The sequence below is a fragment of the Falco peregrinus genome, chromosome 8 (genome assembly GCF_023634155.1).
Source record: "Falco peregrinus isolate bFalPer1 chromosome 8, bFalPer1.pri, whole genome shotgun sequence".
In the NCBI taxonomy this organism is placed as follows: Eukaryota; Metazoa; Chordata; class Aves; order Falconiformes; family Falconidae; genus Falco; species Falco peregrinus.
In genome coordinates, this window is record NC_073728.1 from 57,591,245 (window position 1) to 57,617,440 (window position 26,196).

Here is a 26,196-nt window from a genome sequence, read left to right on the forward strand (position 1 = left end):
GTAATGCAGTGCCTGCTCAGCGTTTAAAACCCAACTGTCCTATTACAGAACAGTAATACTGTTCTTGAGAATAATATAAACCTCCTCTTCCAGTTTTGCTTCTTACTTATAAAATCCATCATTAAGTCTTAAAAAGTTTTTGGGGTTTTGTTTTTGGGGTTTTTTTTGTTGGGGGCTTTTTTTGTTTGTTTGTTTGTTTTTAATGCAGAGTAAAGGTGGCCAGAAAATATCAGACAGCGAGGAAACCAAACACCATCCTCTTCCCCATTCCACATGCACAATCTTCCTTCCAACGTGACCGACGTACAATGGACTAAAAAGCAACAACTAATGCAGCTGTGAAGAAAGGAGCAAGCTTTGGGCTTCCGCATCCCTTCACCAGACATGTAAGTTGAATGTATTTAAGACTCAATGGCTCTTAATAAAAGGCAATTATGTTAATTAAAAATAAAACACCAAACAACAACAGCGCAAGACTGAATGAGGTCAGACTAGCATGAATGAAAGGAAGGGAGAATCATGAGATCGTTAAGAAAGACTGTGAAGGGCGATGCCGTAACACACGGGCAACAGTTCATCAACAGCAGAAGCCACCAAGACCAGCGATCCCAAGGGAGATCCTGCCTTCCAGCTGCTACCCATGGCAACAGCTGCAGCGTGACGTGTCGAGGTGACTTGTGGCCCACCAGGTTTGAGAACTCCAGACAAAGCAGAAAGTTTCTAAAAGGCTCAGAGCCTTTTCTTTAAGGCATGCCAAGAGCAGCTGATGAAGATGCTCAGATGCACTCAAAGCACAGCAGAAACTAAATGCCAAACACCATCAAGTACCACAGAAGACAACATTTTAGACTTTCCACGTAAAGTAGAATTCCAGTTCCCCACGAAAGCCTTCCAGTGGGTCTTACTAAGGATTTGAAATACGGCAAGGATTTTTCTCCCTTTGCAAATACAACTCACCTGAAGCCGGGGAAGAAACTAATCACAAGCTTGACTGCATGTGTTCCAGCACAGATGATCTTTCGCACTACATTTACCCTACTGCTTTCTTTACAGGGAACATCGCTGCTGCCTGACTTCCTACCGTCTCTCCACACCTCCAGTAGTTAATCAGTCCCATGGTGAGACTTTCTGGAAAAGTTAAATAAGAAATCTTCCAGGTTGAGGAAATAAGTTGTTACAATAACAAGCAATTTACTATCTGAATGCTACGCATACTGTATCATCCTATTTGTATCTCACAGTTAATCTCCCAGCTCACAAAAGTTTTATCGGATTGGAGGCATGTGCTGTATTCCCCTTTATAAAATTTTACAGTCCCTTGCTATTCTCAGGGCTTGTTTTATAGGCACAATTTGCTGCTTTAATCTCACCCAATTGTCATGTTCTAAATCACGGTGTATAAAAATGTCTTAAAAGGAGAGATGCGCTGAAGGGTAGTACTTAATTACACTTACTGCCTGATTTAAATGTTATCTGTGCTTTGCCAAGTGCCAGGCACAGAGTAACCCAGCAGTGCAAATCTGCATAAACTGATACAAGTCATTATTGGGCTTTTAATAGCAACCCTGTTCTCTGCAGCATTCTGATGAAGGTGTGTTGTTCCTCCTCCTCCTCTCACATTAGCTTGTGAGAAAATTAAGTAAGGAGGCTGGAGAAGCTGGCAATTGGTAGGGTCTTCCCTAACTCACTTGCTTTGATCTCCTTAAAGAAGTTTTTGTCAAGACAATTTCACTGGTCATCTCCACGAGTCTAATGTGTCCTAAACAAAACTGAAAAGCACAATGCACAGAGCAAACAGAAAATCCGATTGTTCAATGGTTTCTTGTTCCTTTCGTAGTACTGCCATTCTAGAAGAGCTTCTCTTTACACTCTCTCCCTCCAAATCCCAAAAGTCAAACATAAAAAAACCCAAAGTAAAAATAACACCAAAATTTCAAGCAATTAATGTTTCGGTTTCTGACCTCCTCCCCACCACCACCCCAAGCAAGCACTTCAAGGGGCTGATTTGCCTCTGCACTAACTACACCAAACATGCAATTAAATTCTCTGGCTCCAGGGAGCAGAAATGCAGCTCATAGAAGAACATACCCAAAACTTTTTTCATGCCCCAGTCCCTGCTGCAACCACACGTCAGACAGACCATCGCAGGACCACTTCACCCACATCACTCTGAACTTGAGGGAAAAGCAATAGAGTGACCTTCTTTTCTGAGGTTCATCACATTTAACGAGCCAGTGCAGGCAGGGTAAGTACTACAACTCCCAGTAATCTACCCAGCAGCTTTACTTTGGCTCTATACCACCAGCATAAACCCAACTGACTCTTTCTTTTGTTTTGTTCCCTTGAGTGTGCTGTGCTCATGGCTCAGTACTGCCAAAGTCTAGAAGAGACTAAAACACACTATTTTGTGCCAAGCGCCCAGCAAGCAGACGTGAAAGAACATCACCGGGTCAATCCCAGACACTCAGCAGTTTTCTATTCAATTGAAATGCCTAACTTTGTACACATTTCAAACAACGTCAGAGCAGTCAGTCGTGCACTACTACTTCTTACCCATTTACATAGCATGGTTCCAGTCATGAGACATTAGCACTCTTGCATGTAAGAAACTACAACGTTGTCCCTTAGGGGTACATGAAATATGTATGTGCTACTGCTACCAGTCACAACTGTGCTTACACCACCCTTATGTCAACCTTGGCAAACAAGCAACTGTTCCAAGCAGTCTTCTGGCTAAAAAGCCTGGTGGGGGGAATAAAAAGAGGAGGAAGAGACCCAACTCTGAATGATTAGATGTTTTATCACCTGACTTTAAGCATCTTCGAAAGCCCAGTGGTGTAAAATACTAACCACCCCTCCCGGCTGCACAGAGAGCTGAAGCGATGTAAGCTGAAGCACGGCAGAAGCTGAACCCCTCAGCAGAACCTGGCCTGAGAAGAGACAGGTCCTGCAGCAGCTTTTCCAGCTCAAGGTCAGTGTAATCCTAGCAAGATCCCGGCAGGATGACTGTGCTGCAAGCAGTTCCCGAAGTCCAGCCGGTGGATCCCTGGCAGTATGCCTGCCTTCGGGCAGAACAAGAGCAAGGCTATGAAGTAGCAAAAAAGCCACGGTATTGGGAAAATGCTGCTCCCAAGAACCTCATTCACTCATCCTCTCTTAAAATGAAAAGCAGTATTTTCCAGACCGCTGGTATCTGAAGCCATGTAAAGAAGTTCACATCTGTCTCAGGGGATCCCATCACACCTCAGCAGTGATTTTCATTAAAACGTTGATGACAAGCACATAGTCCTCTGCAAGTAATTTAGAGAGTTAAAGATGACATGTAATTCCAAAGCGCCCAACACCCAATGAGTTATAAAACTGTCGGCTTCAGTTTGTTTCATGACTACAGAATGTCCCCCTATGTAAAGGCTCATTTGAGTGGCTGCAAACTAAAGTTTCTCTGGAGGGGAGGCAGAACAACCTTGCCCCTTCCAGGAGCAAGCACTCCTCCAGAGGGAGAAGCACATCAGAGGCATGGTGCAGCAAAAACTTCACTTTTCATGGGGGTCATATCCCCTCTTCTGGGATGACTGGCTCCTCTGATGGGTCTCACTATATTCCTTTTTCCAATGCACACACCAAGTTTGACAACAGCTTGGGGCTTCTTCTCATCTCCAATGAGCTCCGCTTTTTTTCCCCTTTTTCTAAAATAATATTACAGGATTAATTACTTAGCAAGGTCTCTATAAACTCATCCACCTTGGAAACATCTACAAAAGCACAAGTGAAATTCCAGAGATAAACAAACACAAACTCCCTTTTAATTAAGCACTGTGCCTCTCTGTAGGGGGTGATGGAGTGAGCAGATGCAGGGGGATTGCCAATTAAGATACAACTTCTTTGATAGGAAGGGTACAGCCGTACACAGGAGAAAAAAGGAGAGGAACTTGCCATCCAAGTCATTATTTTAATTGGCTGCTCAGAAAGATTATGCATTCCCCATATCTGATGCTGCCAAAAAAAGTATTACTGATCCAAAATACTAAAGAGCCATCAAAACGTGTTCTGGGCTGCTTGTACCATGTTAGTACTAATGCTACCTGTGCTACTCGCTCATCCTGTTTGAGGAAGCTGTTACACAGGGAGCTAATTCTCAGGTTTAATTACACAAAGAAACTGAATTCTTGGATTTTGTTTCCTGTTATTGATCATTATTATTCACTGAACACCAGGCATTCTTAGCAAAAACTTCTTGAAGCTTAACTCAGTTGTGTTTTTTGGTTTTGTTTTTTTTTTTTAAAAAAAAAAAAAAGATTAAAACCCATGTGCATAACTAAAATAAATGCTAAGAAATTGCTCAAATGAGGATGCAACACAGAAAGCCAACCCGAGGATGGACTGGTCATCTTCTGCATAACTTCCATTGATTTGACATCCAGATATTTCCTGTGTGTTGATCTTTATTTTCTGTGACCCTACTGGTGATGCCGTCATTCTCTCAGCTTCGTTAAAGAGCTGCATATTAACTTTCACTTCTGTTTTTATCTGGTTTTAATGGAAATGCAAATCAGTTTTTGCATGGATTGTTTGTTCCGTGCCTTAGTATCCTTTGGGGAGGAAGAAAAAGGCAGGAAACTGAGAAAGGATTTGTTTGATTTGCAGCCCACTCAGGAATCCTGATTTTGCCTCCTTATAGACCATGTCCCGACCACGGAGGGCAGAGCACAGTGCGGGGGGATGCAGGCATGGGAACCCGGCACCGCTGTCCCAGAGCCTTTTTCCCCTGAACGTGACGGCTCTGGCATCCAGCCCCATCAAAACACAAAAGCAGATTGGGATTTTGCTGTCTGCAGTCAAAATAAATGAATGCGACAGAAAAGGACCCCTCATCTTTGCAAACAGAGTGAGAGCTCCGTTCCTATTGGGAATGGGATAACCAGAAATGTATTCCTGCCTTGGGAAGAAAGCCCAGGGTGCAGGGGTAAGCCAGGGCAGGGAAGCTACTCCCGTCAGGTTCTCTCCAGCTGGCAAATTGAAAAACGCATTACTACATCCCACAGTTGTACACAGCAAAAACAATTCTGGCCTTTGTGGATAGACACACACAAAAAAAAAAAAAAATAAAGCCTGTGAAGGTGAACAATGTAGCCTCAAAGCGCTGCGGGCTAGGAACTGTTTTTTAAAAGAGCGAGCATGCAAACTGAGAATGGAAAGCAGAAAAGCCACCAACTTGCTGATGGGAAGATACATCAACAAACAGGTTATTTAGAACTGGCAAAGCCTTCCAGGGGCACAGCCTTCCTACAGGCCATCGTCTCCCTTAACCCCACCATGAACTACACCCATTACACACTCTTTGGAGCACGCCGCTCTACTAATTATAGCCCTCCTTCTCATTTCTAGTCCAAATTGATTCATAGCCAAAGTATATCTTTTATTCTTGCTCCAGTACTTCGCTTTAACTTTTTTCCCCCCTTTATCTGTACTCTCCTCCAGTATGTTTTTAATTAGTAATCAGGATTCTTTTCAGCCTGCATTTTCCTTTACTCATATCCTGTCAGGGCTCCTTTCCAGGGCTTTCATCATACCACCAACCCCTCCGTGGTCCTGGCCCAGTTTAGGTTCATCTCTCTCCAGAGCGAGTCGCTGCAAACACCAGCGCTGCTCCAGTGGAGACATCCCCGGTGGTACCTCCTCTGCCACCACCGGCACAGCCTCACTGATCTGTTATCTACCTCTGACCTTTCACAGCTGCATTTCAGACAGTACTCAAGCCCTGGCCAACACATATTTTACTCCTCTCTTGCTTATAACTGCAGAGCTCCCAGCTTAGCAGACAAATCCTTACCAGTCCCTCAGTGCATGACCTTACACTGGCTTGTATTACCAACGAGAGGTCACTCTTTCCAAGCACAAGCAACTGCACAACAGTTACATTACAGATTAGAAAGAAAATCAAAAATAAAGAGGCAAAACAAAAATAAAGAGGCAAAACAAAAATAAAGAGGCAAAACAAAAATAAAGAGGCAAAACAAAAATAAAGAGGCAAAACAAAAATAAAGAGGCAAAACAAAAATAAAGAGGCAAAACAAAAATAAAGAGGCAAAACAAAAATAAAGAGGCAAAACAAAAATAAAGAGGCAAAACAAAAATAAAGAGGCAAAACAAAAATAAAGAGGCAAAACAAAAATAAAGAGGCAAAACAAAAATAAAGAGGCAAAACAAAAATAAAGAGGCAAAACAAAAATAAAGAGGCAAAACAAAAATAAAGAGGCAAAACAAAAATAAAGAGGCAAAACAAAAATAAAGAGGCAAAACAAAAATAAAGAGGCAAAACAAAAATAAAGAGGCAAAACAAAAATAAAGAGGCAAAACAAAAATAAAGAGGCAAAACAAAAATAAAGAGGCAAAACAAAAATAAAGAGGCAAAACAAAAATAAAGAGGCAAAACAAAAATAAAGAGGCAAAACAAAAATAAAGAGGCAAAACAAAAATAAACTACAGCTAATTAATTCCTGTACATGGTAAGTAAATCTACTATGGGGCTCCATCTAGCAGAGTTCTTGTGTCTGGAAATCAAAGCGTGACGCACAAACGGAAACAAGATGCAATTTTTAGTACAGAGGAAAGTGCTTCTATCTTCACTTTGCTTAGGTAGATCTTCCATCACTTGAACCCATTACCCATATCCATTATCACTGACTAATCCTGGATAATTTTCAAAAAGAAAAAAATTTTAAAAAATTAAAAAAAGAGGAAGAAAGAGGGGAAGCGGTGTTTTCAGAGACACAAAAGGGAGAAGAGGTGGCAAATCAATTCCATCTAGGCAGCCAGGTTAAACACCCAGATCAGGAACCTCAATTCCTCACATACAAGGAGAGAATCAGACTCTGAATTCAGAGCTCTGAAGCACCCCGTGGAGGCTCCAGTGACTGTGTGTGGCCTTCAGGCTCCCAAATTAGACACCTGAATTTGGATGCGACTACAGCTATCTGTTGTCTAATTTTTAGTTAACACTATGGGAAAGTGGACACCTAATATTGCTGTAAATTTTTTGCTTAACTAGAGCAACAGCAGTCTCAGGAGGTTTTTATCATTTTTGGAGAAGGTGATGCCCTAAGTACACGAGACGCTGAACCATCTACAAGCTTACAGTCAAAATTTACTATCTGCAGCATGCTATATTCATATACTTGGTATTTCAGCATCTAAAATTAATATAGATATAGGAAGAGATACATCTTTGCTATCAACACGGACAGAGCAGACTCATGCCAACAGGATGTGTGCAAACAAACCCACAGAAGTCGTTTTAAAGATATCTATGCAAATCCCATTGATGACTTTTTTGCAGGTTCCATGTTTCCTTGTTTCTGTCCTTGCACATCTATCCTTTGAAACAAGTCTCCCGTTATTGGTCAACTTAAAAAGCAAAGACCAAAATCTTGCCTCTCCCCTGCTAACGAAAACTCTCTTAAGCATAGCAGTTCTTGAAGAAGAGTATTAAAGTGTCTGAACTTGCACATAACTCTCACTGGACTTTATCTGGTACAGTGTACTGTCAGAAAGCAGAAAATGCAGGTTGGTCTCACATTATCTGTAATAAGACAGACAGTCCTTCATTTTAACAAGGTACCACTGCCAGCATCAGCCCCGCTGTGTAAAATCCCGCTGCAATGATTCTGTTATTTACACAAGTGCAATGCAACCCAACGAGGTCGGACATGATCGAAGGCACCTTCCAGCAGCTGGCACAGGGTGCACATTCACGCAACACCTCGAAGAAGCAGCTTACAGCTCACACAGCCCACCCCAAGGCAGCTGTCCCGGCACTGCCCCAGCCCTGCAGCAAGCACACGCACGGCTGTGCAGCCCTGCATGATTACTTCAAAGAGAGAAATCAAACCATTTCAACGATGGCAATAAGACTTCAGTGATTTCTCCCCAGCTGAAGTGTTTAAATTTTTCCATCTGCCACCGCAAGGCTGAAGAAGTGAAGCTGGATGGTTTCTTCACACAAAGAGATGCCAGCGTTCCCGGGACCTATCCCTCCTCCCAGTCACTGCAGCACTAGCAGGGGTTAAGCATCACGAACCAACCGGACCATCAACCCTACAAACCCAAAGCAGGCCCTCAATCGCTGCAAACGGAGCAACAGGTCACTTCTCTCTCAGCTTCCACGCAGCTCTCGACCTCCCCAGAACTGGGTGCGCTGCCCACCGTCGTTCCTCTGACACACGCTTCTAACGGACCTCGCTCCAGAACCTTTGCACCTCACGCCTTACCTCCACCCGCACACGGTGCTTCCACCCCCCAGTACAAACAGCTAATTAAACTAGTGGTCATCTGTATGGGGAATCATTTCGGCAATTAGGTCTGGAATGAAATGGTGCAGACGAGCATCGGCTGGCTGGAAGCACAAAAAGCGTGCTGACGATCGCAGGTTTGTCTGTATCTTGAGCTCAGTTGAACTTGTGATCCACAGCAGCCTCTTGTTAGCTTTCTTTCCATCTAGCTGTCTTTGGAAATTCATTTAAAACAAACCCATGACTCCCTCTAAGGTGCCGAGGCAAAGCAGGAGTGCAAACACGAGAAAGCTCTAGCAACTCAGATGCATGGAGGAAAATTGAAATAATCTTTTGCTGCCACCAGATTAAGGCATCTGCAACTGGAAAGATGCTCCATGGAGCAGCCACCTGTTTGGGAAAAAAACCCCACCTAGGCTTGAATTTCAGGTGCCGTAAGAGACATTGAGCAATGCCACTAGGCTGCCTGAGTCGCAGCCACAGGGACCTGGCACAGCAAGGAGTGACCAGAGCCATCTCTCTCTGTTTTGGGGGGACAGCAGGACAGCAACACAGGCAGTTTGCATTTGGAAACTCCAGTCCTGCCACCAGAAGCAATGCCACAGAACATGTCAAGTTACTTCCAGATTCAGGGCTCTGCCTTCCTGCGACCAGATAACTGGAATTGTGGAAATTCTATTTCTTTCAGCTGCCACCGCCCCCAAGACAGCTCATGGCTGAGATCACAGCTGCTCCACAAGACAAAAGCTGGTTTGTTTTCAACGGCAGGTGTGCAACTGAGGCACAGCAAATCCCAGAAATAATGGAATGAAGAACAACAAAATTAAGTGTAGCCCATGTCTCATCATTAAAAGGACAATATGTCCTTCTACCACAAATGCCCCTTTTTAATGCAATGTCACCATCGAGGACCGGACAGAAAATTTTTCATGAGACAAAATTCGGAGACGTGCTGATTTACACCTGACGGTCCTGTAACCGCTGGGCAAGACTTTCCCCACCTTCAGTGACCAAGATGACAATCTAGCAAGTAAATGCTTTCTGCTGCTACAGCAGAGAGGCTTGACAGCTCTAGTAGTCTCGGCACATAAGGTCACAAGAGACACGTACCCACCACAATCTGGTGCTTCAGGGGAGACCAAGAGCACAAAACCAAAGCAAGGATTTGGGAATGCCAGCCAGCCCCTTCTGAGGTGGGTATTTGTGAGGACTGTAGTTTTCTCCCACTGGTTTTTATTACAAGACTTGACATATATATTTCAGATTCTCCTGCTGAGAACATAGATAAGCGTCTAACGTTAAATTTTCCATAAAACAGAGTTACAATACAAGGCTAGTGACAAATGCTGGCATCAGAAGCCTGCAATACTGCTATGCTGATAGGGGTTTGTAGAGCAATGAACAAAGATGTAGAGAGTAAAATAAAAGCCTCTTATTTTCTCAACTTGCAGGTTTATTTCCGGAACCTTTAAAATGTGAAACACTCATTCAAGTTCCTTTGCTGGGCATGCAGATGGCCCTATGTCTTGATACTTCGACAACACTTGGTTTCAGTCAACATTAGTTCTAGTGTTCGATTTATTCCTCACAATAAATAAATTATTAAAGCTTATTACCATTGATTAAGTCTGTCTTGTAAACCTCAGGGCACCGCTTTGAAAATGTCGACGGTGAAGTGCAGCAGCGTCACACAGTGTAACACAGCGACACCACGGTGACGTGATCAGCGACAGGGATGCATCGTTTTCTTGATTTCTGATTCTGACCCCACCACTGAACAAAGCTGGAACATTGCAGTTCAGAGCGAGACAGATAAAAAAGACCACAATACCCACAAAAACTTATGTAAAACATATCCCACTTCTTTCACTGGCTCTCCACAGTTGAACATTCCATAAAAAAAGCCCAATGTTCAAAGACACAGACCACCGAGTTTAACTTCAATACAGGAAAAATTGATAGAAAATATAATAGAGAATAGAATCAGCAGGTGCATTATATACGCAGGAAGAGTCAGATATTTTGCAGACAGCAGTCAAGCACAACAAATCTGTCAGACTTCCCTGAAGGGGTTTACAAACATGAGAATAAGGTGACACGGTATGAGGGATACGCACACAGCTGATGCAGCACATACGGCTCTTCCCAAACCCTTCAGCAAAGAGTCCCAAAGAATCTTAGAAAGACCCTAAAAAAAAAGGTATGCTATGGTGGGACAGCAAGAAAGGACGTCTTAATGATCAACAACTGGATTTAAAAAAAAAAAAAACCAAAAAAAACCAAACAAACCACAACACCAGAAATAAAGGAAAGAACACAGGAACATTTCTCACGATGATGGAAGGTTTAGGCACCATCTCAGCATCTGTGCTGAGACCCGCACCAGTCCATATACCCATTGATGCTCTGAGCAGGGGGGAGGGAGGTAATGAAGTACCAAACTTCACTGACAAAACAGAATGATTAAGAGTAGGCAAAATTACAACTGACATGAAAGCTGCGAAAGAGCCTCAAGACACTGAGATTGGACAGCAAAATGACAGAGTAAATTAAATGTTAATAAATGCAAAATATTGCACTGAAAAAAAAGGAGCATAACTGTCCACACAGACTGACAGGCTCCGAATTAACTGTTCTAGTGCAGAAAAGAGATGTAGTCATTACAGACAGTTTTCCGGAAAAACATCAGCGCAGCAGCAACCAAAAAAAAACAACAAACAATTTCAGAACTTTTCAGGAAAGATATCGAGATTGAAATACAAAATACCATTACAGCACAAAATAAACTCATGATTTATCTGCATCTTAAAAATGCACAGATTTCTGGTTATCCCATCTTTAAAAGAAAACATACGAAGACATGCAACAGTGATGGATCACAAGAGCAGAATTATTTCTAAATAGCGAAAAGCCTTAGATGTTAAGAATGAATCAAAAGTAGGAAAACATTGGGGCTCTACAGCTTGAAGAAGGGTCAAACCATCCAGGACTGATAAATACTGCATATCTCAGATAGCATGCTGGGCTATGCGAGCCCTCCGTCGGACCACCCAAGTCGTTCTTACTTTCTTGTGAGGCCAAGGACATCGTAAGGACAATTTCTGTTTTCTTGTGAAGTGTTAGTAGGATAAGCCAGAGTATGTTTAGATGAATTGTATTCATTGGGCCCAGATCTGTAAGAGACACTTCTCTGATTTTCATCTGCCCTGGAAGCAAAGATATTAAATAAGCAGTTAAACATTCGGCTCACAACCTGCCACAAAATTTTACCTTTGGTCTTATTAGGGTAGCAAATGGGAAATAGCGTATGAGGCTTGAAATTATGGAGTAGACTAGATTCAAGTTGCTTCTTAAGTTAAACAAACAAACAAAACCATCCAGAGCCACCTGTGCCATCTGCCATCCCAAAAGGGTGGATCCAAGTCCACCTGGACACTGTATTTTTCTATTTCCATCTGAAAAGCCACATGTTCTATAATTTCCCTTTTACAGGCTGCAAGAAAAAGCAACTTTTGTTGAGTATACCTAGCAAGTACTAAACACAGCGCTGAACAGACACATCTACAGTACCAGGTATTACACACAGGTTGGGTTAGAGCACCCCGCGTCCATCTGACAATATATGCTGTTGTAGCCCAAAGACACGGGTCCAAGCTGGCTGAAAAGCCAAGTTCAAACAGATTAAAAGTTACAAGCATGGGTTCAAGCAGGTCAGAAGCTCCCCATAAGTGGAAGAAAATGGAAGGGCCAAAAATAAAAGAAGTATTTTGATCCCTTGCATAGCACAAGCAGCATATGAAGACGAAGGGGGTTTGTGTCATTAGTCATAAAAAAGCCTCTTCCCACCTTAAAACCAGTCCCTGTTCTCCCAAGTTAAGCAACGGGTCAGGATGGAGCCAGCCACTTGAGGCAGCTGCTCTGTTACACCATCACCAGCGCATCCATCTTCTGGCCCAAGCTCTGGAAGCAATACTTCCACTGCCACCATACTCATGAACATGGTGGGAAAAGTTAACTACCAGCTGCTGAAGATGTAAAGTTTGGAGAAAACATTTCTGACATTTCAGTTCATTAACTGCTCCCATCTCTCAATGTCTCTACCAACAAACCGAAATACAGCAGAATAACAAAATTCCTGACTTGCTGGATGTTCTGATGCTGAGAAAACTTTTACATTAAGAATTCACTCCTCCACACTGCATCATTTCTCAAAATATTTGATGGAACAAATATACTTCCACGGTAGCAAATTAAAAGGGGCCACAGCCGCGGTTTTTAGAGCCACCCTGCGAGCAGTCTCCACCTCATTTTTAAAGCAGTTTCATTTCCTAAGTTAGGCAGCTTCACTATCCGAAACAGAGCAAAGACTACTGGCAATATACTCGCATACTAAAACTAGTCATGGTGTGCTGCTTGGGTATCAAAAACCAGAGTCTGCAGCTGTAAAGGCAGGTCAAACACAGAGTAACCCACACTTGGAGTTTAACAACAGTATGTGGTCTGGCTTTGGAAATATGTTGTAATATAACAGGGGGGAAGCAGGGACAAATGACACGCAGCTCCCACCACCACAAGGAAGAAGAGAGCATCAGAGAAAGGTAAAGCAGGTTGCCCCCAAAGGTTCTGCTCTTCTCTCAGCCACTGATGATGTTCACTAAGCCATACTTCTGCTTGTACTTTCCCCACACATAGCAGCTCAGCCTCACAGGCGCTATCCTGGGTTCCCTTTGGTTACAATAAAGACTTGTCTTCCTCAAACTTCAGTTCAGACCCTGTCTTTGCTACTGCAGTAGAAACCCCATGGCATCAGGGGACATCTGGGACCCACGGACCACGCATCTGCCGCACCCCAGAGGTGTGGTTCACGTCCCCCAAAGGCAACATCCCAGCATCGGCAGCAGAGACCCATCGCTGTGCAAATACAACAGCACAACAGTCGGCCCGTTTTCAGCTGCCTGCATGCTCCTCAGGCATCCTCAGGCATTTCTCCTCAGGGAAGCTGGAGAGGGAAAATACTGCCGGTTGTCACCATCTCGACCGATGACTGTACCAGCAAAAAACACCCTGAAAAAACAAAAACAAACACCACAACCAAAACCAACCAACCAACCAAAGAAACCTACCACCAAGCACACATCACCACCTAAGTAAAACACATTATTAGAAGTCTAACCAAGCCACTATGGGGAACAAGATCTCAGTGTAGGACAACACTGCAAGGAGTCCCCCAGGACACGCCGCCGTGCAACACGCACACCCTGCCTGCCTCCTCCACCCTCTCACTGGAGCCACGGGACGTGAACCTCTCGTAACAGTGCTGTTGAAAAAAAGAACAATGGTGAAGTTTAATTGCAACATTTTTCTATTTCCGACTCAGCTATAACAACTATACTATCCTCCATGTCAGTAATAAGAAGATTGTTAAATACGATACTTAAAATCATTCACCTCTGGCTTCACAAAGCTCTTTCAGGAAAGATCCATTAACAGAAAACGTCATTGCTGTAACACTCGGGAATTAGCGTGTAGGTGCTTTCCATCTAAACAAGTAAAATGCTCACCTTCAAAATTATTTTCGAAGTGTGAAATTAAAGCATGTAACAGCACATCGCATCAGTGTGCATAAGGGTCCATGCCATAACTGTCGAAGAGATACCAGCCGGGGCAGAGGAATTTAAACCTGCCTGTTGCTCAGCCGCCAAGAAAGCTCTGCTGCTGCAGCCAGACAGAACAAAGGGAATCAAAGAGAACAGGGAAAAAAGCATAACAACAGATTTGTTTTTTTCAGACAATTCAACCAATACATCAAATCTTTTATTCACACCTTCAAAAATCATCATCTGTTGGTAATTAATTACTGCATGCCCGACTCCATTCCCAGTATTTTCATTGACACCAGCGGCAGTAGGATTGGCCTCTTCCCTTTTAGCTAAACTCAAACCTGTAACTTGCTCTTGAACATCTCATTCAGATCCGATATCTCCTTACAAGTATCCATTTCTGATAGAGCGTAAAATAATCAACCTATCAAAGCGCTGCAGTTTCATCATTATCCCCCCAGAATTAATCATGTTTCAGTAGATGCAAGGCAAGCCTTTTGCCAGCACACCCTGTTAAGCAGGAACAGACAGAAGTGGATTTCCTAGTGCCTATACCGAAACAGTAATACAGCTAACGATTTTTCTGCAAAATGCTAGTGCAAGCTCCGTGAAGAAAACTGCAAAATAATTCAGCTACTCAGGACCAACATGTAAGCAGAAAACTGAGCAATACTCTGTACAGGACAGGATTCTCCTTTGGTCTTACTGAAACAGACTGAAAAATAGTCAGGTTAAATAAGATAATTTCTTGCTTTCAAGTTTATTTTGGATTCATTTCCTTGAGAACTCCAGTATACAAGAAGATGAAAAGTGAAAGTTAGAATACCTGTAAAACTTGATAATGTAAAACTGCTAAAATTCAGGGTTACTGTTTTACCCGAGCATGCCAGTAACAACAGTGAATTTTATCCTCCTTCAGTCAGATAGTGTAAGGTAGAAAATCCACTTACATGCCATTTATATCCATAAAATAAGTTGCAAGAGGAGCAAGGCTGCCCGTGCTGACACTCCAAAAGAAAGTTTATGCTTTCTGCATAAACAATTTTGTAATTCAAATATATATAGACAGACAGAGCAGAGAGATTTACAGGTTATTTTTTAAGTCATGGAAAGGCTCTCATGCCCCATGCCACGGCAATGCATTTTGTACACGCACACGGCCAGCTCTCCGTGTAGCTGAGGCTTCACTCCCCAGCTCTGCTCTTCAGATGTCACACTTGGACCAGTCGAAAAGTCAGAATAAAAGCCGGCAGTTGCTGCAACGCAGTTCTGAAAGACTTCAAAAAGTTACTGGAGCAAGACAGACTACACAAGATTCTTCCCTAAGAAGTCAAGCTAGCAGCAGTTCAATAGCTCAAAACAGCTCTCGTTTAATTAGCTATTTGCTATGTATAAGAGAGGCTGTAGGAAGTGCCCAGTGCTGCATCCTCATTTGTGCTTTGCTGTGATCCATACAGCAGCAATTCAGTCCTGAGTGAAACAGAGCTCATTATCCAGCAGAGATGAACTCTCCTCAGGAGAGAGGTGTTCCTCCTGCTGTTAATAGCATCGGCTCGATATGATCGCCCCCCACCGCCTGCTCCGAGCAGAGCACAGCTGATACGTGAAGGCGATACAGGAGTTTGCGCACTGGGAAGGACCTGACAGAGCTGGGCTGGAAGCAAGGATGGAGACCAGCCTCCCACAGGAATGGAAATGCAGGCTCTTCGTAACTGGGCAGGTAAGATTTTGAAAGTAAACCCCAAGCTGGCTCTGGTTTGAATTTGTTTTTACAAGCCAGCGCAGAAGATGGGAAAGCCTTCCGCGGGAGGCTGGCTGTCCTCCCCGGCTCACAGGCACCTCCGAACGATGCTCCTTTGGCTTTCCGATTAGCACATTCCACATTTGCCAGCTGGACACATTCCCTGTCTAAAAGAGGGGTAAGGCCCTTATCATCATCCCTCGCAGACCCTTGGCTCGTGCTTTAAAAGAACACTTCCATTTATTTAGGAAGGGTCCAGCACAGAGATGGGTCATGCTCTCCAACCAAGCCAGGGAGAGGGTTCGGAGCCCTGCTCCACTTAAACTGCCTCGCCCTACCAGGGTGAGTAGCTTCACCTGCTCTACCTACCAAAAGGCTCAGTAAATGGCACCGCATTGATCTCAGTGGTGTAGGAGCACCGATACCTGCTCTGAAGAGCACAGCCCTGGAGCCGGCCGTGTCACACGCTGGGCTGGTGGCAGGCGGGGAATGAGCTGGGTCCCCCAACGCTACCTTAGTCATTCCAGCTGCAGGAACTTCCCATCCTTTTCTTCTCCTTCATGCTTATCATCATGCTTTTATCTGGCAGCATTTTAACAGCTGTTTTCTTATCACATTAAACTGACATCTCCGACAAAAAACAAATGTCTAATTCTCCTGGATTTCAGCACAGTATGCTGCAGGGGAGCAAATCTCTACTGAACCATACCGTCTATTTGCCTGAGCACAGATTTTACTCTTTAACCAAATACCTTTCCCATCCTTGAAAAAATATCAAATGAAAGAAAAGAAAAAAAACAACTCTGTGACAATCTTTGGCTGAGACTTTCCCCCTCAAAAGACAGCAGGCCAGCCCTCCAGCCCGTGGCACAAACGGTACAGTGCCGGGGAAGTCAACAGAGCTCTGCTGACTTACGAGATCTGGCCTGAGGATGAGTCATGTGGATTACTTGCTGCTTGAATTTCAGCTAATTCAAGGCGTTTGGTTTTGTTTTGTTTTCCTTATCTCTGGATGCGCTGTAAAGCTTTAGCCGCTAAAGGCCAGCTCCATCATTTCTTCCTAAATATTCAGGAAAGCTCCTTGGACCTACGTGATTTTTTCAGGCGTGCAGCTTCTTGGATCCGGACACATCTTTTCTATTGCAGCCACCTACTCTGCCATCTGAAATAGTTCATTAACCTACAGATTAAGGCAGCTACTTTTGATCAGGAGGTGAAAAATCACAGCTTAGCTCTGAGCTTTAAAACAAGAAGGAAAGGCGGGGGGGGGGGGGGGGGGGGGGACACCAATCAGGGAGGGAGGGAGGCTTTGGGACTCCTTTCCCTGCCATCAGTCAGAGCGACATGGCTCTGGCTGCTGGCGTTTTTGGGTGCCTTGTGTGATACGGTCTGTTCTCCCTCTGCTGAGCAATCCAAGCACTACAGAGAGTAACGGAGCTGCCTTGCAGCAAGAGGTCCTTCAGTCCTGTCACTGTTGCAAGGGAACAAACTCTATTTCGCTGGCTAACACACACACACAAAAAAAAAAAAAAAAAAAAAAGGGAAAAATAGAAAAACTAGCCTTGGAGGTGTGCTCAGCCCCGTGCTCCCCTGTCCCCGGCAGCGGCACACACCGAGGCGGGGGAGCACCGGGCTGCAGAGCCGTACCCGGCTGCTGCAAGCCCCCACAACACAAGTCCCCTGCTCGCCTGCCCACACAGCACATCAGCTGGTGGCCAACCACTGCTATAGACCAGGCACGGGCCATCCAGCGATGGAGCAGCCCTGGCTGCCACCTTTCCGAAGAAGAAATGAGCCTGTCTTGCTGCTCACGAGTCTTCCATACAAGGCACAGGTAAAACCACCGGACCATCCTTTCAGCTGCTGGGGTGATCCTAGCAGGTCTTGCCTCATCCCAGCAGTGGACAACATCTCCCTGGACGTGGCCCAGCAGCGCTCTTCTGTGCTCACAGTGGCTCTCCAACACCCAACCTGACAAACGCTACCGCTCCCTTGGGACAAACAGGGCTGATAGTAGCCACGCTACCATAACCCAGCAATACCAGCTACCACTTGAAAACGCATTAGACTCAGGGAGCCTTCCGTGCAGCACCAGATCTTTCAAACCATCATTAAATTAAAAGAATAAAAATAGTAAAACCCCAGCATCCATATCAGATTCTCCAGCTAAACTGTGGTGATGCTGAGCTTTCACAAAGTTTTGACCTCTGTAAGGAACCAGTATCCTCCTTTGCTAAGCAGCAGAGCAGATAATCACCCTAGTGCTCCATCTTCAGTGAAAAGCAAGTTTCTCCATTTCTCAAAGGTGAAAAAAAAAAAAAAAAAAGCCCAAACAAACAAAACAAAAAAAAGCACATAAAACCCTCAACACCACATCTGTTATCACTAGCTCTACCGAAATGCAACAGACCAGCAGCTGAAAATATGTCAGAAATCAAGGGTGGAGGCGGGGTAGGGGGTGGAGAAAAGAATAAAGCTGCTTGACCCCAGAATGGCCAGACTTCAGGTGTGACCCATTGCCTGGCAATGCCAATGGGGTCTTCCTGAACCATTTCAGAAGTTAGATACAAGCCACGTCCAGGTGGCTGTTATTAGGCTGTTATTGAGCACAGCTGATTATCTCAGAGGGGAAGAAAGAACAAAATTCAGAGGGAAAACACACAGGTACACGAGTCATACTTACCCCAGCCCTTGATTAGTGGGATGGGAAAAGCATTCTGTTTCTTTTCAATATTTAGCCCAAAACTGAAAAAAATACCAGCTTTCCCATAGGATCCTTCTTAAACCTGGGGAGAGGGGGAGTGTGAAAAGTAGTTCAGACCTAAGATTTCTCAAGGTTATTTAAAAAGACATCGCAAAGTTCCTTACTGTGTTTAGTAACCTGCTACCCCAAAAAAAGTTAACAATATGTTTCCAAACTACTCCAGACATATTCAGCAAAAATCTGTTAAAATCAATGAGAGACAAGCTGTTAGCTGCACATTGTGCTGGGAAGCTGCAGATGAAACGTAGAAAACTCCAATGCTTTCACTCCACATCCAGAAATTCAAACATTTTCAGTTACCTCATAAATCAAAGTTTGTCATTAAGCTACACCTAAAGTGCTATCTTGCCAAAACCTCTGGAAAAACATCAAGGAAGCTGTTAAAAAAAAAAAATAAATAATACAATCACTAGGGAAACACTTCCCGGGTGAGGAACCATGGGCTGGTGCAAATCCTGCCTCAGTTACCGCTCTGAGGGCCCATGGTACTGAGGCAGATCTGCTGGGGGCCAGAGACAAACGGATATCCCAAGGGGGACAGTGTGTGAGCGTTTAGACTGAGATACTTCCCCCTTCAAGCACACCTAAGGGACTCAATATAAACTAATAACAGAGCCCGAGACTCTCACAAATGAAATAAAAGCAGGAGTAGACAACGGAGAAAGTTAATTTTTCACCTAGAGAACTGCAGTGTTAGAAGATTGCCCTGGAGGTTTTAATCAATGCAAGTGAATCTTTTATATTTTTCTCCACTATTCCCAAAATAAGTCAATAAGATGCCAGCACTTTCTCAGCACAGAGTGACCATTTCCCAGCAAGCCTGAGTTCGAGTCTTTACCAAAAGAACTAAAGAAATGCATTATGATTTCAAAGAAAAATAGCACGCAAGGGAACAGAAGCAGCAGGATAACCTTATGAGGCATGGTAGGTTTTCAGAAAAACTTTTTTACTTCTTTTACTCTTGAGGTTTATTAGAAGAAAACAAAGACTAGTCTAACCAGACATTGCCTGTGCACAAATACACCTGCAGCTACCCTAGCCCTTAAGAACAGCAAAACATTTGAAAATGCACACCACCATCAGATACTATTTGAAGGCATTTCCAGATCCAGAACCTCCTCCCCCATGAAAGCACCTACCTCTCCATCTTCATCACAGGTGACATGAAACCCCCTATGTATTCAAGCAACTTCTGCTGCACCCATCTAATAACCCGCTGTCTAAAGGCTCCATGCATGTGTACTGTGTCCGCACACATCACCTTGAATAAAGGGCAACAGACCACACTGAGTAACAAACTTCTAGATAATTATCAACATCTGAATAAATGGCACTGCCTGTCTGAAGGTTTGCATACAGACTCTCTCGGCCAAACTAAAGGAAGGCAAGGAGCTTCCTCAAGTCACAAGTCAATTTACAATCCCACCTTCAGCCAGAGCCTGGATAATCTGTTTCTCTAAGCATTAAAAAAAAAAAAAAGTCTCTCCATAATTTCCCCTTTGTAATACTCAGTATGAATACACAAAACAAAAGAGCTGTCACTTCTTATGTTTTAAAAGCTTTAGGCAAAATTAGCTACTCTAAGTTACCTGCAAAAGCAAAGAGGTGCAAATGAGAAACATCAGGGCATACATCCATGATTCTTCAAACAAAGCGTTGGAAGTTTCCAGAAGGCACAATAAGGATAGAGTCAACATCCTCAGTGCACTCCAACACAAGAATTCCAAGGACTTCAAGGGGCAAAGACAAAGGTAATTTTTCAGTGGAACCCAGAATATTGCAACAGCTGTACCTATGCTAATCAAAGGGCTTAGAAGCAAAGTTCAGGCACTGTATTACTGAGAGGTGATGCTCTCAGAAAAGCTTTTACTAAAAGGAATCTGTCTAGCTTGTTTCAAAATGATGACTCTTATTTTTCCATTTATCAGTATAATTTTCTCCTCAAACCGGCATTCAAAAACATAGCTCTTCCTCGGGGGGGGGGGGGGGGGAAAGGTGGATTCTCAACTAATATACATCAGTATGAGAAGTCAGTGGCATTATGTTAATTTATGCCAAATGAAACATGACCAAGATTTCTCTCCTTCAAGATGAAGCTGGGGCAATTATGGTCATTTATAGCAGATGCCAGTCCTCGCAGCACACGGCACGAGAGCTCGTTCCCATGCCTGTGTAATGTCACAGAGTAAATCTATCTGCTAGCAGGAGGAGGACTCCGTTCAGCACACTAATGTAGTAACGTCACCGGCTGACCTATTCTGCCCACCACACAGCGGAGAGTTGTTCATTTTTCTTTTCAATGAGACACTACGCGAGTGTTGATTTAATGGTTCATTTATCAACCCCTCTGAATATTAAGCAATTCATTTTGACTTAATTTGGACAATTCAATTTCACCCATCCTCTCTCTCCTTGAAAAATGCGAATTGCTGTCTAGGGAGAAGCTGTTTTAAAAGTTGACTTAACAGGAAGTACTTGGATCCATGGATTTTATACCCTTTCATAGCCTGATATATATTTTACCTGATTTTTTTTCTTTGCCTTTCACACATTATACCCGAAATTCACAAATGCTAAAGCAAAGATACTTCAACGAGCGTTCTTGACACTGCAGACCAAAATGCATCTTCTGCAGTACTAGCTACTCCCGAAGACGACCACCAGAAAATTAAGTGCATTGTCAATACAACCAACAAGCCTATGAAAATCTGTAATACTTAGGGAAAGGAGCTTCTCACTGTAAATCCATCACTTTTCTGAGAAAGTTCTGTTACTGGATACACTTCCCCAATAGGGAAAAAAAAAAAAAAATCAATGCAGGAAACACTTGTGCTTTAGCCTCGCCTGGAAGCGGTGCGCGGTACCCAGAAGTTTGCATCCCGGCGGGCGCCCAGGGCGACGCGCAAGCCCCGCTGCGGGGCTGGGCTGGCTCCGGCGCGGCTGCCCGGGACCTGCCCCGCCACCGACCGGCGGCAGCGGCTCCGCGGGGCCCACCGGGGGTCGCGGCACCCCCCGCACCTGTTGGTCACCCCCAAGGAACCCAGCCGCATCCCTCGCCCAGCCAGGCGCTCCCACGGATTTTATCTCCCCACCCCCGGATCCAGCCAGATTCCTGCCTCCTTCCACCTGCTGCTCCCGGGGGGCTGAATCCTCCGCTCCGCAGCACCCGCACGCTTTTAACGTTCTGCTCATCGGCTCCGTCCCACCGCTCACCCCGGTCCCCGGCAGCAGCCCCGGCGGGTCACTTCCCAAAGTCCCCTCCCCACGGCCGTGCCCGCACGGCCCCGGGAGCCTCGCCCACCCCCCCAGGCACAGCACATCCCCCCCCGCACCGCTCGGCCGAGCCTTCCGGAGGGCCCGGCAGCATCCTCCCGCCGCAAACGGCCACTTTTCCCTCCGGCGATGCGAACCCGGAGCCACCGCGCCGCGAGGGAGGGATGCGCGGGGCCGCGGCGGGGGGGAACCGGCGGGACGCGGCTCCCCGCGAAGGGCAGCTCCGGCCGGAGCCCGAAACTCCGCCAAGTGCGAGAGCGGGGCCGGGCCGGGCAGAGCCGCTCGGGGCCCGCGGCGGCACTCACCTGGGCGGCGGGGCGGGTCGGCCCCTCAGGAGATCATGCCGGCGGGGCCGCCGGGGCGGGAGCGCGGGGCCGGCGGAGCGGCTCCTCCGGCAGCGGGGGCGCGGCGCTGCCTCACGCCGCGGCGCAGAGCCGCGCGCCTCCGACACGCGGCCGCGGCGCCCCGGCCCCGGGGGGGGGGGGGGGGGGGGGGGGCGGGGGGGGGCGGGACCGGCTGTGCCCGCCCCGCCCCGCCCGGCCGCGCCCACCGCCCCGGGGCCGCGCCGCTGTCCGCCGCCGCGTCGCCTCGGCTGTCCGCCCTTGTGCCCCCTGTGCCTTTCTCCTGTCCCCCCGCCTGCCTCACTTCGCGCCGCTCCCTCCCCTTTCCCCATCCCCCTTTTTCCTGACCCCCCTTTTCCCGCCGCCTCCCCCCTTTCCCCCCACCGTTCTTCTCCCTTCCTCCTCCTTTCCCCCCGCGTGCCTCACTTCTCGCCGCTCCCTCCCCTTTTCCCATCCCCCTTTCTCCTGACCCCCCTTTTCCCGCCGCCTCCCCCATTTCCTCCCATGTTTCTTCTCACCATCCCCTCCTATTTTCCCCCACCTTTTATTTCTTTCTCCTTTCAGCCCACTTTCCTCCCTTGCCCCCCACATTCCTCATTTCCCCCTTCTCACCATCCCCTCCCATTTTCCCACCCCCCTTTTCCTGCCCCCCCTTTTCCCATCACCTCCCCCATTTACCTACATATTTCTTCTCCCTTCCTCCTTTCCCAAATTTTTTTTATCCTCTTCCTTTTCCCCGTTCCTCTTCCTTTTCCCCATCCCTCTTTCTACCAAAGCCTTTCAGCAAAGTGGCCAACAGCCAAGCAGCCTCATCCCCCAAGACGCCGGCCAGGGGCTGGGGGGAGCAGCTGGCCCCGGGAGGAACAGGCAGCAGCACCCCCGATGTGCAGCACCCACACCCCACATCAGCCCCCCAGGACCTGACCGGGCCCGACCCAGGCATGGCTGGCGCAGGAGGGCACCGCCAGGGCCACCCTTCCCTGCTGCCCTTGGCAGGGTTAAAATAAGCTGGTGCAGTTTTTCCAAAGGATCCAGCAAAAATCAGGGATGCAAGGTTTAGCGTGCACTGAATCCCGAGCAGCCCACCCTGCTTCTGGCAGCGCTGGCATGCCCCCAGCACCCCAGCACCCCAGCACCCCAGCACCCCAGCACCCCAGCCCTTGGGTCCAGCCGGTCCCCGAGTGCCCAGCCCACACAGCACCACGGCGGCAGCAGGCGCTCAGCTCTCCGCCGCGTGGGAAGGGGGTTCAATATCGACATGGCTCGTTTTCCCATTGAGTTTTCCATGTTGGAGGGGGGAGGGGGCGTGGTGGAAATGGATTTTTCTACCTTAAAAAGTTGGTTGTTCTGCTGCTATACTCAAATGTTTTGGTTTTACCAGATGGCCACGAATGCTTTCCTTCCACATTTTATTCTGAAGCTAAGGATCAAGGTAAAAAATTGAAAGAGTTTGCAATAAACTCAGTAGCTACTGACCTGGTTGCCAGGAGAGGTTATCCTTGCATTCTTGGAGAACTCGTCCACCACGTGCCCTCTTGCTGCTCTTCCCTCCTCTCTGTGAGCCCCGGCCACTCACTGCCCCTAAAATTCCAACAGAGTGTCGGGGGTTGGTTCATCGGAGGTCTGTAAAGCCGTTACCCAACTAAATGACATTAAGTAGGGGGTATAGTTAAAAAACATAAACCTAAGCTGAGGGTGTCACCCTGCTTCAGATCTCCTTCCCTCTCTCCAATTTAAGGACTTGAGTTTTTTTCTTTTCTGAGGAAGAGGAATGATGAACCCTGGAATGACTTAAACAGAACTACGGCTGCACAAATCACAGGGATTGCTCCTGTCAATTTAATGGAGTTGTTACTATTAAACTATAAAGTTAATCATTGGCAGAATAGGAATTTTATTCTTACAGAAGTTTATCAGGAGTTGGTTGTGGTCCTTTTCCTTTGTGAGTCACCGAGTTGCTGCTGCCACTGAACCTCCTATCCCTAAATCAGCAACCAGATAAAAGTAAATGAAGTATTAAAAAAACTGATTAGCTAGCAAGAAGTTTCTTTCTCCCATCTCAGTATCCCGCAGTTTGAAGGCCTAGCAAAGCTGTTCTCTTGCCATACACACACACGTAGGTTATATGGAAAATTTCTGTGTTCGTCTCATCTCCAACTACCAAAAAAGTGAAAGTACTGAAGGAATTTGACGGACCAAAAGAAAATAAAAGCACATCAGCAAAACTGGGAAGTATCAAGCACTGTAAATTTCAAGCCAGGCCAGCAAGAGAATTGACCTATGGCTCATCATTTTAATTTTTGTTATTCTTTTAATTTTTCGTACTTCCCTGCTGCAAATTCGTGACAGTTGCTGTCCTTCGTTTGCACTGACTTGCACTGTGCACTGGATCCAGTTGGCCAGCAATGGCAGGGAATGCTAATTCCATTTAGTTACCGGAAAAAAAGCCATAAAAACAAATATGTTTCCCTAAGGCCCCAGCCCAGAGTGATGAAAAATCCAGACCAACAAACATATTTTGTTAAAATCGGTCTTAAGTGTCATCTCTTTTCCCACAGAAAAATAAAAGTGGGAAAAGAGTATACTAGGCAAACTGAAATAGGAATGATGGACCATTTCCAGCGCTGGTAATTGCATCCCAGATATACCCCCAGAACTGGGCAAGGAGTGACAGCCTCCACCCCAGAACTGGGCAAGCCCTAATCACATTTCAGATGTGCCACGAACACACACAAATGCCGTAGGGCCATAGCTAAGATTATTTAAAGTTATGGGGTCAGTGACAGCAGCAGCTGCTGCTCCTGACCTCAAGGGAATCACGGTTCCAGTTAATGCAAACTCTTGGCCTCCCGTTTCTTATTGGGACTCACTGGGAGGCAAGCTGTTCTTGGAGCTGCTGTGGTGAGTTCCCAGTGCTGTACTGGGCACAGGCAGCAGCGGCTGCAGGGCCAGAGGGAAAGGCAGTGCAGGCAACGATGAAGTAACTTCTCCTGTCAGAGATGACTCTACTTATTTTCCCTGCCTTTAGAAACGAACAGCTGCTGCTCAGGTTTGCCAGCACCCAGCACTCAAAAACTGTGAGTGAGAGACTCAGAAATAGGGTGTTTGTCTGTAAAACAGTCTAATGTTGACGGGGAAAAAAAAATACTCCCTTTATTCAGCTTGTCATTACTAAGTCTGCAGGGATCATTTTTTTAAGCTTTTTTCCTTAGTTCGTGAGGAGCGGAGATCCAGTCACTTTTATTTTATTTTTTTTTATATTTTTTTTAAAATGAATGCTGGGATTCTAACAGAATCAACTAATTCCAGGAGCTGAGGCTTCAAGATAAAAAGAAAAGTATACCATGTTGCAAAGCTCACAATGCAATCTCATTGCATTGGCACTGGCAGAGGTTCACTTGGCTCTGGAAATAATAAAGTGGGAGAGTGAAATGACAAACAAACCGGAGATCCAAACCGAAGTATCACCAGGGAATGCAAAGCAGATGGCCAGCTAAAGAAGACCAGCCCAAAGAATCGCTACAGTCTTTGCAGGATGATTACCGACAACATCCACCCTGGTGGCCTCCTTCCTCTGAGTTTGCCTGGCATGTTTTGCATCTTGATGTCCTTATCATGAATTATTATTAAGAGGAGTAAACAAGCTGGAGAGTCCTCTCAATTGCAAATCATTTGTGCACTCTCATAGTAAATAAGGAGATTCAAGAGCATTGGAGAGCCTGCACGAGGGTCACAGGAACAGCTCTACATTTCTATGCCATGTTGAGCTTGCATGGCTTTAACTGGTCATTTAGCTATCACCAAGATAACATCGGTATGTGCTTTCAGGAGCAACGCTTTCAGCATGCTTCTATTAAAATGTCTGCTTTGTTTCAATATGCCATAACATTATTTTGTCAAGAGAACTTATTTAAAAGTTGCAAAATTAAACCTGTGCTAAACAGAAGCTGGCACAATGGAAATTAGATTTTGGGACTTCCCATAAATATGCAAGTGTGAGCATATGAAATCACATGTAGCAATTCATTTCCAGAAAAAGGAAAAAAACCTAAATTACATTGTCTTCTGTCATATCCAGTTTGCTCAGCAGAGGAAAACAGGTGAACATCAACTGTGACCACTTGAACTAAGCAGTGAGGTAAAACACCCTGTAGAGCTCCATTGGGACTGATCCTTCCCTCTCACCCTA

At 45.6% G+C, this 26,196-nt stretch overlaps 1 protein-coding gene across 1 annotated transcript in view; it reads right to left on the minus strand.

Annotated features, from left to right (window-relative positions):
- Positions 1–22,100, minus strand: part of SGCD (sarcoglycan delta) — a 349,434-nt gene extending 327,334 nt beyond the window's left edge. Inside the window, exon 1 of the mRNA XM_055812889.1 lies at positions 21,972–22,100. The gene's annotated coding sequence lies outside the window, so the exon portion shown is untranslated. The remainder of the gene's footprint in view (positions 1–21,971) is intronic.
- Positions 22,101–26,196: the final 4,096 nt, after the last annotated feature.